Source organism: Entelurus aequoreus, linkage group LG24 (genome assembly GCF_033978785.1).
Source record: "Entelurus aequoreus isolate RoL-2023_Sb linkage group LG24, RoL_Eaeq_v1.1, whole genome shotgun sequence".
Taxonomy (NCBI): domain Eukaryota; kingdom Metazoa; phylum Chordata; class Actinopteri; order Syngnathiformes; family Syngnathidae; genus Entelurus; species Entelurus aequoreus.
Window position 1 is genome coordinate 18,996,296 of NC_084754.1, and position 13,953 is coordinate 19,010,248.

A 13,953-nucleotide genomic window follows, 5' to 3' on the forward strand; every position below is an offset into this window, starting at 1 on the left:
TGATAGACAAAATTCCAGAGAAATTGCAGTTCCCCTTTAATTTCCGCCCCAGCTCGGAAGTAATGTTTCTGGTTCCTGCAGTGGAAAAAGGGCTATTTTTGCAATTCTACATGTGTCATTTCTTGATCAGAAAGTTTATGATTATGAGTCATAACTGCTGTTTTTAGTTTATTATGCATTTAGATTTTTTTTTCTTGCAGCTACTCTGTACCTCCAACATGAAGGTCTGCTCTACTTTGTGCCACCACACCACTTGAAAGTGAAACATTATACTTTGTGGTTTGAACTGAAAAGTGCAGTGAAACATGCAATTAATTTGTTTTTGTCTGTGCTCATTCAGTCAGAATCACTTACGGTCATATAAGAAATACGCTGTAAGGTCATTCTGGGACAGATTGGCTTCATTCGTGGACCTTTGTGCCCTGATATGGCATAAATGGAACACGAGAGTCAGGCAGCTCACATTTTTGGAATATGAAAATGAATTAAATAGGTGTCCCCGAAAGTCATTTTTAGCATTTGCCAGTTAAAAGAGTTAAACTTCAACAATGACCTTACTTGGAAATAAGTTTATCAATTGTTTAAAGGTTACATAGGTCTGTTGATGCAATTGTTTATGCAGTATCACTGGCAAGCTTGACAGGATATAGTGACTCTGCATAATTAATATTAACAGTCCTTTATCACGGCTAATTGGTTCCAGGCTTGACCATCGTAAATATTTTTTTGTGAAATAGGATTATTATTAATAAATATAATTTTTCCATACTTAGAGCATTAAAACATTTTACGACCTTCTAAATAAATGTTTTAAACATTATTAGAAGCCTCTACACATGAAATAACACCGATATGGGGTTCCTGTTCTGTTACAATGTGTGTTTGTCTAATCTTGAACGGATTTGTGCTGCAGACAAAATGTTGTTTGACTGATGTAGCTAGATGGATCTTTATTGTCATTGCACAAGTACAAGAGTAATACAAGCAAGTCAAGTCAACTGTAAACTGCATTTTTTCAACCATCAACTGTAAAAAATAACCATTATTTGGCAGGTAATTAAGCAATTCTGCATTTTTATGAAGCATACGCCATATTTTGTTTTCAAATGTCTAAACAACCTCGCTCCAACATATCTCTCCGACCTCCTTCAGCCTTACTGCCCCCCCGATCCTTAAGATCAGCCGATCAGCTGCTATTGACGGTCCCTGACACGAGGCTGAAGCTTAGAGGTGACAGAGCTTTCGCCGCTGCTGCTCCCAAGCTCTGGAACGGCTTACCTTTGAGTGTTAGACAGGCCTCCTCTCTTCCTGTTTTTAAAATCACTCTTAAAAACATACTTTTATTCCATGGCTTATAACAATGAGTGATCTCCATCCTGCTATGGCGTCCCACAATGCACCTGCTGTGAACCTGTTTTTATATTTTATTTATTTTTTATCGTGTTCTGTTTGTGTTGTGGTGTGCTTGCTCGTTTCTCTTGTGTTATCTTTTAACCTGCCCATTGTACAGCACTTTGGCTACCCCTGTGGTAAATGTTAAATGTGCTTTATAAATAAAGTTGATTTGATTTGATTTGATTTGATTTCTGACGGCGTGCAAACTCCCGGTCGGACTTTGTCTCGTCATGTGATGCATGAGAAACATTCATTTAACATTTACAGTTAAAAATAGCATTTTTCAACATGGTAGGCAGTGTTAGTTTGTTGGTTACTTTCAGCATTAACAGCAGACGATCGTCTTGCTGACTTTGCCGCCGCTGCTGGTGGTGATTTACTACCGTCTAGGAGGGGATCGAAAACGAGTTGTTCATTCAACGTTATCACACGCTGTGTCTGCTAATGTTTCTGGTAGTGTTTTCTCAAGTTGATGCAATGCAACTTGCAACACTTGCAAAAGTATTGCAAGTTGCGCTGTTGTCTTCCTTTCTCGTAAACGTATGTGCTGTTGATCGGCGCCATGCGTGGGGACCAGACGTGGGTAGAGTACCCAAAAATTGTACTTAAGAGTACTGTTACTTTAGGAGAGTGGTCAACAACCTTTTTGAGCCCAAGATCCCTGGCCTCAGTCAAAAACCAAAGTTGTTTGACGTTGGATACTCAAAAATGTCCCATGCATTGCAGCAATCAGCCTTAAAGGGGAACTGCACTCTTTTTAAAATGTTGCCTATCGTTCACAATCATTATGAAAGACATGACAACGGATGCATTCTAACTCATAAATAAAAGCAAATAACAGCAAAGCCAAAGGGACGTATTTTAATCCGCTCATAAAACCCAATAAAAAACATCTAAAAAACACCGACAATACTCCGTTTATATTTCGTGACTTGAATATTAACCAAGTATTACTGATATCATTATAAGCGCTAACGCAGACAAAGTATGTATAGCGGCGCCGTGATCACAAGCTTGTGTCCCTATGTTTACATCATCGACTGGTAAGGTGCTTTCTCGCTTCATTTGCTTGTGAAAGTTTATTTTCGATTATAAATCATGCCTCTCACCTGGATAGTAGAAGTTAGGCCTTTAAATTCCCGAAAGGAACATAGGCCATTGATGAAACTCCTCCACCCCCTTCGGTCTTGTGCCCTCCACTCCAGTTGTTGTCATGACAGCCCTTGCGCCTTCATCTCCTGCTCTGTGGTTCTTCTCCAGGTGGCTCTAGGCCTGCCTCTCTTCCTCTTGCCTTGCGGGTTCCATGTTAGAGCATGTTTCGTGATTGATCTATTGTGTCAATGCAGTGTGTGACCAATCCAGTTCCATTTCCTCCTCTTATTTTGTGTTTCTATTGTGTCTTGTCTAGTGAGGTCCCACAGGTTGGCATTGGATATGGTGTTAGGCCAGTAGATACCTAGGAGGTGACGGAGGCAGCGGTTGAAGAATGTCTGTATTTTGTTGAGTATGTTGACGGTGAACTTCCAGGTTTCTGAACTGGGGAGGACACTTGGTTGTATCCCCCTTTTCTTTGTGAGGATTATGAGTAATTTTTCATCTAATTAGGACAATGACAAGGTTCTATAATCAGAATCAGAATCAGAATCAGAATCAGAATCAGCTTTATTGTCATTACGCAGGGTAACGAGATTGAGGCCATTCCATACAGTGCGATAAAATAAATGTACACTCTATACAAAGGGTGAAATGAATATGTACATGAATATCTACATGAAACTGGGTGGTTGGTGGAATGGGTTATTGCACCGAAGAGAAGGCAGTTATGAGGGTCAATGGGGAAGTCTGTTCAGGGTGGTTATGGCCCTGGGGAAGAAGCTGTTCTTTAGCCTGTTCGTCTTGGTTTTAATGCACCTGTAGCGCTTCCCAGAGGGCAGCAGGTGGAACAGGTCAGAGCCAGGTTGGGTGCTGTCCTTGATGATGGCACTGGCTCTGTTGAGACAGCGGGAGGTGTAGATGTCTATCAGAGAGGGGAGAGGGCGGCCGATGATCTTCTGAGCCGTCTTGACCACTCTTTGCAGCCTCTCCCTGTCTGCTGCAGTGCAGCTGCCGTACCATACTGTAATACAGTAGGTCAGCAGGCTCTCGATGGACGAGCGGTAGAAGGTCAGCAGCAGGTCAGGCTTCAGGTTGTACTTCCCGAGGACTCTCAGGAAGTGTAGCCGCTGCTGAGCCTTCTTGATGATTGCTGTGGTGTTGACTGTCCAGGAAAAGTCGTTAGAGATGTGGACTCCAAGGTACCTGAAGGTGTGGACCCCCTCCACACGCTCGCCGTTGATGTAGAGGGGGGCAGGGTCGGTGCTGCTGCTCCTCCTGAAGTCGACGATGATCTCTCTGGTCTTGCTGGTGTTGAGAGCGAGGTTTTTCTCCGAAGACCAGGCCGTCAGCTTCAGGACCTCCTCCCTGTAGGCAGCCTCGTCACCCCTGGAGATGAGCCCGACCACTGTGGTATCGTCAGCGAACTTGACGATAAGGTTGTCACTGTGAGCTGGACTGCAGTCATGGGTGTAGAGGCAGTAGAGGAGGGGGCTCAGCACACAGCCCTGTGGGGGGCCGATGCTCAGCGTGCGGGTGGATGAGAGGTGGGGGCCGAGTCTCACATTCTGGGGTCGGTCCGTTAGGAAAGTCCCTTATCCAGGCGTTTGTGAGAGGGGGGAGGCCAAGAGTGTCCAGTTTATTGCAGAGTCTGTCCGGGATTATTGTATTGAAGGCAGAACTATAATCCACAGAGAGCATCCGGACGTAGCTCTGCTGCTGCTCCAGGTGGTTCAGAGCAGAGTGAAGAGCAACAGCGATGGCGTCCTCTGTGGATCTGTTCGCCCGGTATGCGAACTGGTGGGGATCAAAGTCTGGAGGGATACGGTCCTTGATGTGCTGGAGAACCAGTCTCTCGAAGCACTTCATGATTACCGGAGTGAGGGCCACTGGTCGGTAATCATTCAGGCTGGTGATGGGAGACTTCTTCGGCTCCGGGATTATTGTAGATGACTTCAGGCAGAATGGGATGACTGCCTGAGCCAGGGAGAGGTTGAAGATCCTGGTGAGGGGGGGAGCGAGCTGGTGGGCACACACCCTGAGCACCTTTCCAGTTACTCCATCTGGTCCAGCAGCCTTCCTGGGGTTCACAGCCAGGAGCACACGTCTGACACTGTGCTCCTGTACAGTGAGTGGAGTGGTGCCGGAGCCCGGTGGGGGCGGGGCCAGGGCTGGAGCAGATGAGTGTCGCTGGGGGGGTATCGAAACGGGCAAAGAAACAGTTAAGCTCCTCTGCCAGTGTCGCACTCTGATCCGCAGTTGTCACATTGCAGCCTCTGTAGTTCGTGATGTCATGAATGCCCCGCCACACCTCCCGTGAGTTATTGCTGGACAGATGGGACTCTATGCACCTCCTTGTTGTCCGCCTTTGATTTTTTAATCCCTCTCTTCAGGTCGGCTCTAGCAGCACTGTACAGTGCCCTGTCTCCTGACCTGAAGGCTGCGTCGCGGGCCCTGAGGAGTGTGCGGACCTGGCTGGTCATCCAGGGTTTCTTGTTGGGGTAAACCCGGATGGTTTTTTCCACAGTCACATTCCCGATGCAGAACTGTATATAGTCCAGCACCGTTTCTGTGGCTGTCTCCAGCTCCTGTTGTTGGAAGAGGTCCCAGTTTGTGTGTTGGAAGTAGTCCTGAAGTTTGGGGAGTGCATCGTCAGGCCAGGTCATAACAGTCTTTGTGATGGGCCTGGCCTGGCGTCTGATGGGGGTGTAGGAAGGAGAGAGCAGGAGGGAAAGATGGTCTGACTGTCCAAGCTGGGGGAGGGGTGTAGCTCTGTACGCGTGCTTCATGTTGGTATACACGTGGTCCAGGGTGTTCTTGCCCCTTGTAGAACACTTCACGTGCTGGTAGAACTTAGGGAGTACAGTCTTCAGATTGGCCTTATTAAAATCCCCTGCTATGATATGAACACCGTCGGGGTGGGCCCGCTGCTGTTCGTTGACGGTGTTCAGCAGAAGAGAGAGCGCTGTGTTTACTTTGGCGTCCGGTGGAATATACACAGCCGTGATGATAACAACAGACAGCTCTCTCGGGAGAAAAAAAGGCCGGCATCTAACAAACATGTACTCCACGTCCGGGCAACAGTGCTGTTCAATGATTGTCCCGTTGTTGCACCAGTTCTCATTAACGTAAATACAGAGCCCCCCTCCTCTGCTCTTACCGGAGTCCTTAGTTCTGTCTCGGCAGAGCAGAGTGCGGCCGGCTAGCTGCATGCTAGCATCGGGTATTTCCGGGTGAAGCCAGGTTTTGGTGATAATCATAACACAACAGTCCCGAACATAGCGGTTTCCAGAGAGTTGTAACTCCAGGTCGTCCATCTTCTATACGAGGGATCTGGCATTGGAGAGGAACAGGCTCGGTAGAGGTGGCTTGTGGGGTTGTTTCCTAATCCTGAGCAAGACGCCGGACCTGCGGCCACGCTTCTGCTTCCTCTCCCTCCTCCGTCTGCGCAGTCTCCTAGACCCGACAACAAACCACGGAGAGCCCGGTGCTCTTGCTATGTCGTCTGGGATGTTGTGCTCGTGGTGAAAGTCGCTCGAAACAGATATCTGGTGCAAGTTCCCGATATCCAAGAGTGACTGGCGGATGTACCGGGTGTTTGCAGTACAGGTGGTGCACAAAAGAGAAAAAAAAACAAGAAGAAAAGAAGGAGGAAAGAGCACTGAAAAGGAGAGCCGTAAGCCGCTGCATCTGTGCGCGCCGCCATCTTGGGGGGAATTTTTTTTTTTTAAAAGTCGGCATCAGACATTGTACAGTAAGTGATGTTATGTTTGTTGGCTCTCATGAAGTCTGCAGTGACTAGTAATCAGTGAAAAAGCCAAACGTGATGTATTTTTAAATCAATGCACTGTGTATGCTAAAAATGAGCAAAATACGTAAAAATTTAATGTTATTATAAATGTGCCCGGTACTACATTACATATATACTTACATCATAGATATAACACCTTGATGGAAGTGTTTGGATGATTTTTAGGAGCTTTATAGGCAGAATAATTTGAGGTTGAAGGCCTCCAACTGTTCCAGTGATCCATATGGAGAACCTGACTGGATGGGACGACGTGGCTCGGATGGTAGAACGGCCGTTCCCGCAACTTGAGGGTTTCAGGCTCGATTCCAGCTTCTACTATCCTAGCCACGGCCATTGTGTCTTGGGCAAGACACTTTACCCACCTTGTTTCTTGTGTATGCATGTGCAGGACTCCCTTGAAAAATAGATTCTTAATCTCAGTGGGACTTCCTTAGGTAAATAAAACCAATAGACTCCAACAGGCTCTATTGCAAGCAGACTTTTAATCATATTTATTTATTAGTTAGAAATCATAAATAAAAGAAAAACATGTGTTCTTGTCTTACTTAAGGATTGTGAATGATGTGCAGTTCCCCTTTAAGTTAAACAAAAATCTATGTTTAAAAACATTTAAGAATCAATACACATTTGAACCAATGGAAGTAGTTGTTCTTGTTTTTAATTAAGAATAGAAAAATAAGTTCAATGAACTATATAAACAGGATGGAATCAGATCACAATAGCCTTGAAGTCTAAATCAGGGATTATATGGAGAATACCAAGGGACAGGATAAAGGGGACACTGACAGCTTGCACCTTTCATGGCCAAATCCTGACCCCTGTTGTACTTCCAAGTAGTGAGCATTTCCAGCTGACAGAGGACACAGTGGTGTGTGTTTGCCCTGGATGTTGTACCCTTGTAGCTTTTTATTCCACTCACTAAAGTTTGTACTTTTTATTCCTACTTTCTCCTTTATGGGACCGACACATGTTTTTGCATCCTTTGCGGTTGAAGGCCTGCAACTGTTCCAGTGATCCATATAGAGAACCTGACTGTGTGCTAGGTCATTAGCAACCATATTAGGTTTTGGATAATGCACTGAATCTAATTGACAATTTGATTTTTTTTGCTTTCGTAACACTCCTGGCATTTCTGGTGGCTGATAAGGTTTGATGTGTTCATTTCAGTCCATTTATTTATTCAATTCATATAAAAACAAACAAAAGAATAAAATAAAAATCAATCAATCAACATAACATTAAAGTAAAGTATGCATGAAAATGAGCAGAAATAAGTTAAAAACTTATATCTGCCCCTTTTCACAAATACAACAATGTTGGCGACGACAAAGCCATATTTTTATTTTACAAGATTTAAACAAATATTGAAGAAATAATTTTAGTCAGTCATATCTTTTCATCATCATATTTTATTTTTTTATTTTTTGGAATGCAGAAAGTGATTTACATTGTTTTATTCCACTGTGAAGTTTGTTCCATAAATTAAAACCTGTGATTGAAATATGTATTTCCATAATCACTATTTTAAATGTAGATTTATTAAAAATGTCAGTTCCTTTTAGATTAAAGTTACTTTCTATTTTTACAAATCTCTTTTGAATGTTGTTTGGTAGAATTGTTGCATGTGCTTTGTACATGATTTTTAGGATATGATACTCGATCTGCCAGTTCATTTCATTTTTATAAATTTGACTGTTTGAATATTGGGTTTGTGGGTTCCCTGTATGCATTTCTAGTAATGATTCTTACAGCTCTTTTTCTGCAGAAGAAAGGTTGGATTTAAATATGTTTAACAGTCACTACCCCACACTTCAATACAGTATGTTAGCTATGGAACAATCAGTGAGTTTTGTAAAATAAACATTGCTTTTGATTTAGCAAATCCTGCACTTTGTATAAAATAGCAATAGTTTTAAATACCTTAGCCTTTGTATCATTTATAGGTGATTTCTTTGACAAATGTTCATCAATCATAACACCCAAAAACTTGTGTTCTTTGAATCTCAACTCCTCCTCCAATTTTAAGTTGTGCTTTTTCTTTTTTTAAACCCTGTTAATTATTCCCCATGTACCTTTTATGTTGTCTTTAAATAAAAGTCTGCTTACAACGAAGCCAATGGGAGGTCTTCTTTTCTCGGCCATCAAATCCTATAAATAATCATTCTAAAACCGCCAACAATACTCCATTTACATTTTGTGACTTGAATATTAACCAAGTATTGATGATATTATTATAAGCTCTAACGCAGAAAAACTATTTATAGCGGCGTCGTGATCATTTGTGTGTGTCTATGTTTACATCATCGAGTGGTCGGCTGCTTCCTTGCTTTCTGTAAGTTTATTCGAGATCATAAATCATGCATCTCACCTAGACATGAGACATCTGAGTCGCGACAAGTTGGTACATTTTGACAGCCATAACAGAAATGGAAATGTCCATAACAACACGAAAAGACGCTTGGTTCCACCCCCTTTTGTATGCGAGGATTATGAGACATTTTTCATCTAACTGGGAATATATGAAAATCCTATCAGTCAGCATCCTAGTGACAGCAGACCTTATACAGTAGGTGATGTTTTATTATGTTTGTTGGCTCTCATGAAAGTCTGCAGTGAGTAATAATCAGTGATGAAGAAAAAAAACCAAGGGTCGTGATGTATTTTTGAAATTAATGCATCGCTTATGCTTAAAATGATCAAAATACGTAAATATCAAGGTAAAAATGTGCACGTTTTTACCTGCTCAGTGGCCTTGTGGTTAGAGTGTCCGCCCTGAGACTGGAAGGTCGTGAGTTCAAACCCCAGCCGAGTCTATAGTCTATAAGACTATAAAAATGGGACCCATTGCCTCCCTGCTTGGGGTTAAATCACCAAAATTATTCCCGAGCGTGGCCACCGCTGCTGCTCACTGCTCCCCTCACCTCCCAGGGGGTGAACATGGGGATGGGTCAAATGCAGAGGATAATTTCACCACACCTAGTGTGTGTGTGTGATTATCGTTGGGACTTTAACTTAACTTCATTACATATATAAACACATCATGTGTATGAAACCTTAATGGAGGTTTTTGGATGTTTTTAAGGGCTTTATAGGCAGTCTTGAGCGACTTTCATAGGCGCCATTGTAAGTGGACTTTTGATCACATTTTTTTAATATTTAGAATGCATAAAAAAAGAAAAACATGTGTTCTTGTCTCGCATAAGGATTGTGAATGATAGGCAACATTCCAAAAAAAAGTGTGGTTGCCCTTTAAGTGCATATACTTTGTCAGGTGTTTCATTGCAAACGTGGTGAAACAAACCAATTACCCCCTTCAACATTATTCAATAATACATCACATGGACAAAGATAAGGGGGAAAGTTCTGTGGTCAGATGAAACAAAAATGTATCTTTTTGGCCACAATACCCAGCAATATGTTTGGAGGAGAAAAGGTGAGGCCTTTAATCAATCAATGTTTATTTATATAGCCCTAAATCACAAGTGTCTCAAAGGGCTGTACAAGCCACAACGACATCCTCGGTACAGAGCCCACATACGGGCAAGGAAAAACTCACCCCAGTGGGACGTCGGTGAATGACTATGAGAAACCTTGGAGAGGACCGCATATGTGGGTAACCCCCCCCCTCTAGGGGAGACCGAAAGCAACGGATGTCGAGTGGGTCTGACATAACATTGTGAAAGTCCAGTCCACAGTGGATCCAACACATCAGCGGGAGTCCAGTCCACAGCGGGGCCAACAGGAAACCATCCCAAGCGGAGACGGGTCAGCAGCGCAGAGATGTCCCCAACCGATGCACAGGCTAGTGGTCCACCCGGGGTCCCGGCTCTGGACAGCCAGCACTTCATCCATGGCCACCGGACCTATGCAACTCCCCCTCGCAAGGGACAGGGGAGAAGAGGAGAGAAGAAAAGAAACGGCAGATCAACTGGTCTAAAAAAGGGGGGGTCTATTTAAAGGCTAGATTATACAAATGAGTTTTAAGATGGGACTTAAATGCTTCTACTGAGGTAGCATCTCTAACTGTTACCGGGAGGGCATTCCAGAGTACTGGAGCCCGAATAGAAAACGCTCTATAGCCCGCAGACTTTTTTTTGGCTCTGGGAATCACTAATAAGCCGGAGTTCTTTGAACGCAGATTTCTTGTCGGGACATATGGTACAATACAATCGGCGAGATAGGCTGGAGCTAAACCGTGTAATATTTTATACGTAAGTAGTAAAACCTTAAAGTCGCATCTTAAGTGCACAGGAAGCCAGTGCAAGTGAGCCAGTATAGGCGTAATATGATCAAACTTTCTTGTTTTTGTCAAAAGCCTTGCAGCCGCATTTTGTACCAACTGTAATCTTTTAATGCTAGACATAGGGAGGCCCGAAAATAGTACGTTACAGTAATCGAGACGAGACGTAACGAACGCATGAATAATGATCTCAGCGTCGCTAGTGGACAAGATGGAACGAATTTTAGCGATATTACGGAGATGAAAGAAGGCCGTTTTAGTAACACTCTTAATGTGTGACTCAAACGAGAGAGTTGGGTCGAAGATAATACCCAGATTCTTTACCGAGTCTCCTTGTTTAATTGTTTGGTTGTCAAATGTTAAGGTGGTATTATTAAATAGATGTTGGTGTCTAGCAGGACCGATAATCAGCATTTCCGTTTTCTTAGCGTTGAGTTGCAAAAAGTTAGCGGACATCCATTGTTTAATTTCATTAAGACACGCCTCCAGCTGACTACAGTCCGGCGTGTTGGTCAGCTTTAGGGGCATGTAGAGTTGAGTGTCATCAGCATAACAGTGAAAGCTAACACCGTACTTGCGTATGATGTCACCCAGCGGCAGCATGTAAATACTAAAGAGTGCAGGGCCAAGAACCGAACCCTGGGGAACTCCGCACGTTACCTTGACATAGTCCGAGGTCACATTGTTATGGGAGACGCACTGCATCCTGTCAGTAAGATAAGAGTTAAACCAAGACAAGGCTAAGTCTGACATACCAATACGTGTTTTGATACGCTCTAATAAAATATTATGATCGACGGTATCGAAAGCGGCGCTAAGATCAAGAAGCAGCAACATAGATGACGCATCAGAATCCATCGTTAGCAATAGATCATTAGTCATTTTTGCGAGGGCTGTCTCCGTAGAGTGATTTGCCCTGAAACCGGATTGAAAAGGTTCACAGAGATTGTTAGTCACTAAGTGTTCATTTAGCTGCTGTGCAACAGTTTTTTCGAGAATTTTGGAAATAAACGGAAGGTGGGAGACCGGTCGGTAGTTTACCATGAGGTCAGGATCGAGGTTAGGTCTTTTGAGCAGAGGATGAATAACCGCTTTTTTGAATGCTAGGGGAACAGTGCCGGAGGAAAGTGATAAGTTTATAATATTTAACACTGATGGACCTAATAATACAAACAGTTCCTTGATAAGTTTCCCAGGAAGTGGGTCAAGTAAACATGTTGTTTGTTTTATCCCACTTACACGCTGTAATAATTCCTCTAATGTTATTTCATCAAAAATAGAGAGACTATTTTGGAGGGCAGTGTCCGTCGTATATACAGTCGTATTTGTGTTAATAGAGCCCAGTTGTAGCTGGGATGCGTTGTCTTTAATCTCCTTTCTAATGAGTTCAATTTTCTTATTAAAGAAATTCATAAAATCATCTGCCGAGTGGGTGGAGCTACTGGGAGGAGTCCCTTGTTGGGTTAGCGATGCTACTGTACTAAACAGAAATTTAGGATCGTTTTTGTTGAGGCGGATGAGATTTGAGTAGTATTTAGCTTTAGCTAAGGTAAGCATGCGTTTATAAGTTATTAAACTATCACTCCATGCTTGATGGAAAACCTCAAGTTTAGTCGCGCGCCATTTGCGTTCCAGTTTTCTACATGATAATTTATGAGCTCTAATTTCTTCTGTAAACCATGGGGTGCGCCTTTTAGGGGCCCTTTTTTGCTTTAGCGGTGCTATACTATCAATAATTTCGCGCAAGGCATCGTCAAAGTTGTTAGTGAGTTTATCAATAGAGCCGACATAATTTGGGAATGGTGCTATTACCGAAGGCAGTAGGTCAGCAAGAGTCATCGTTGTGGCAGCATTAATGTTGCGGCCGCTATAGCAGTTATTATTATTATTAGCTTGTTGACAAAGAGTCAAAACTTCCAATTTTATAAGGTAATGATCGGACATTACTTTAGTATATGGAAGTATCATAACTTTGGAGGTGGTGACACCCCTGACAAGCACTAGATCTATTGTATTACCGTTGCGATGCGTGGGTTCATGTATTATTTGTGTAAGACCACAGCTATCCCAGGAACACCATTCCTACTGTCAAGCATGGTGGTGGTAGTAATATGCTCTTGGCCTGTTTTGCTGCCAATGGGACTGGTGCTTTACAGAGAGTAAATGGGACAATGAAAAAGAAGGATTACCTCCCAATTCTTCAGGACAACCTAAAATAATCAGCCCGGAGGTTGGGTCTTGGGCACAGTTGGGTGTTCCAACATGACAATGACCCCAAACACACATCAAAAGTGGTAAAGGAATGGCTAAATCAGGCTAGAATTAAGGTTTTAAAATGGTCTTCCCAAAAGCCTGACTTAAACATGTGGACAATGCTGAAGCAACAAGTCCATGTCAGAAAACCAACAAATTTAGCTGAGCTGCACCAATTTTGTCAAAAGGAGTGGTCAAAAATTCAACCAGAAGCTTGTGGATGGCTACCAAAAGCGCCTTATTGCAGTGGAACTTGCCAAAGGACATGTAACCAAATATTAACATTGCTGTATGTATACTTTTGACCCAGCAGATTTGGTCACATTTTCAGTAGACCCATAATAAATTCATAAAAGAACCAAACTTCATGAATGTTTTTTGTGACAAACAAGTATGTGCTCCAATCACTCTATCACAAAAAAATAAGAGTTGTAGAAATGATTGGAAACTCAAGACAGCCAAGACATTATGTTCTTTACAAGTGTATGTCAACTTTTGATCACAACTGTAAATCATTGAACTTCATATGCTTGTCTGTCTATCTGAACTGGCCTTGCGATGTGGTGGCCAATTATCCAGGGTGTACTCCGCCTTCCGTCCGAGTGCAGTTGGGATAGGCTCCAGCCCCTTCCCGTGACCCCGACAGGGACAAGAGGTAGACAATGGATGGATGGCATTTGAAGTGCACACACCCTATGCAGCTTTTACTCTGACTAATGTCTGACTACTGTCTGTTGTTTCAAGAAATTATCTTGTGTTTTGATATGTCTAGTCTCTTGAAAGGAATGAAATCTTCAGATGTAACCTCAAGTTCAAGCTATCTTCACCTTGAAAAGAAGACCCACATCATTAGCCCTCAAGCATCTCCCTCCTCATCCTTGAACTTTCCACCACCCTCATTAGGACTTGTTGACCATGGACTGGTTGCTATAAAGAGAGTGAAGAATCCTTCATCAGGGCTCACTCTTGCAGAGACTTGCTTGTGGAGGCACTCGCTTGCACGCGCAATCGACAAGACTTTTTTGGAAGTGAGACCAATGCTGTAACTTGTTAACATTGTCACGTGTTTAGGTAAATCTTGTTAAATCTTTCAGAAGACCTGACTTTTGACTGTTCAATAAAAGAACACAGGTAAAGTCTTAAAGGGAAACTGCACTTTTTC